General features: G+C 46.6%; 1 pseudogene; it reads right to left on the bottom strand.

Annotated features, from left to right (window-relative positions):
* Positions 1-551: 551 nt before the first annotated feature.
* On the bottom strand, positions 552-947 carry LOC114203945 (histone H2B type W-T pseudogene; annotated as a pseudogene).
* Positions 948-1,896: the final 949 nt, after the last annotated feature.

The following is a 1,896-nucleotide window of genomic DNA, read 5'->3' as shown; positions in this document are numbered from 1 at the left end:
GACTGCTTGGGAAAGGTTAAGGAGAGTCCACAAATGCCGAAGGAATAAATTGCAGTCAAATATATATTAACGTAGGGCTGATCATGTTTTGTTCATGGTAAGAGTACTTTATTTTTTCAGATTTTATTTATTTATTTGACGGAGGTGGTGGGAGGGAGAAATAGAGATAGCAAGAGAGAGCACAAGCAGGGAGGAGAGGAAGAAGCAGACTCCCCGCTGAGCAAGGAGCCCAATACAGGACTCAATCCCAGGACCTTGGGATCATGACCTGAGCCCAAGGCAGATGCTTAACCCACTGAGCCACCCAGTGGGTTTTTTTTCTTTTTAGATTTTATTTATTTATTTGATGGAGAGAGACTGAGAGAAAGAGTGCACAAGCAGGGGGAGTGGCAGAGGAAGAAAAAAATACTTTAAATATCCGCAGAATGCCCCAAGAACAGAAACTATAGAGTTTGTCCCGCTTTTTAGAGCTACAGGTCTTTTTGTGCCAATTAAGGTGGCTCTGAAAAGAGCCTTTGGTTTGAAAGGTGGTCAGGCGGTCCTGAGGCAGCTCATTGGCGGAAAGTGTACCTGATGATGGCCTTGCTGGCTTCGGACATGGCGAACTTGCCAATCTCTCCTGGCAGCAGCAGGCGCACGGCTGTCTGGATCTCCCTGGAGGTGATGGTGGAGCGCTTGGTGGAGCGGGCCAGGCGAGAGGCTTCATCCGCGATGTGCTCGAAGATGTCCTTGACGAACGAATCCAAGGTGCTCACGGTCTTCTGCGAGAGGCTCAGGCCCTCGTGAACCTGCTTCAGAACCCTGGGGAAGTAGGTGGTGAAACTGTTGTGGCAGCGGCAGTATTGGCACCTCGGCTGCTCCTGCTTCAGGCTCTTCGGGTCCACTGCCTTGGGCTCCTCCATGCTCAGGCTTTCCTCAGAGGAGGTCTCACAGCCAGGCTCAGCCATATGGGTCTCGCCTTCCCGACAGCTCAGAAGGAAGGACAATGGGGGCTGCTGAGGGGCGCTGGCCCATTTATAGTTGCTGCATTTCCTGATGTCACAGGCAACCTCCATATCTGATTGGACAAAATGCAATGCAAGGAAGTGGGGCTCTATGCCAGGCTGTGTCCCCTGTGATTGCATACCCTCGAGCTTAACATCACATCAGATAATCAGAGAGGGAATTCTGGTGCCCTCTAAACTTCTTGGGACATCAGTTAGAAAATCTTTGTAAGATGCCACAAAGAGCAAAATGTCTTCTGAGAATAGCAGCTAAATGATGCCTATATAATGAAAACTTTAAAAAAAATATCACTCAAGTTTGCCTGGTTAGCTCAGTTGTTTCAGCATCTGACTCTTGATTTCTACTCAGATCATGATCTCAGGGTGGTGAAATCTAGCCTCTTGTGGAGCACCACCCCCCTTAGCAGGGTGTCTGCTTGAGATTCTTTCCCTCTCCCTCTGCTCCTCCCCACTGCGCTCTAACTCTCTATCTCTCTCCACCTCTTTCTTTCTCCTCTTTTCTCAAATAAATAAATCTTTTAAAAAATATATCACTCAAATCACCTAAATTGTAGAATATCAGTTTTAGTCCCTTGGTAGAATGTGACCTTCCTAACCAAAGTTATACCTCCAGCACTATGGCTGTGCCAAAAATTGTCCATTTCACCTCTAATCCACAATCTACTGGGTGGCCACTATGTCTCGAGGAGAAACTCTGACATAGCTACCAGAGTGCTCCCACAATCAAGGGAACTGCTTACTAACCAGTGTCCTCAGTTCTGATAAGAACTCTCCGTGATTTGGGAAAGAAATGGCAAAACCACCATCTCCAAAATTAGAACATATACAGAAATGAAAATACTTACAGATACAGTTTTAAATCCTTAAACATGTACCACGTTTAAAGTTTTCT

This window comes from Eumetopias jubatus, unplaced genomic scaffold (assembly GCF_037043125.1).
Source record: "Eumetopias jubatus isolate StellerSeaLion01/CBP00866 unplaced genomic scaffold, mEumJub1_p1.0 scaffold_11, whole genome shotgun sequence".
Lineage (NCBI taxonomy): Eukaryota > Metazoa > Chordata > Mammalia > Carnivora > Otariidae > Eumetopias > Eumetopias jubatus.
The sequence above is the reverse complement of the archived record's forward strand: the minus strand, read 5'-3'. Positions and strand labels throughout refer to the sequence as shown.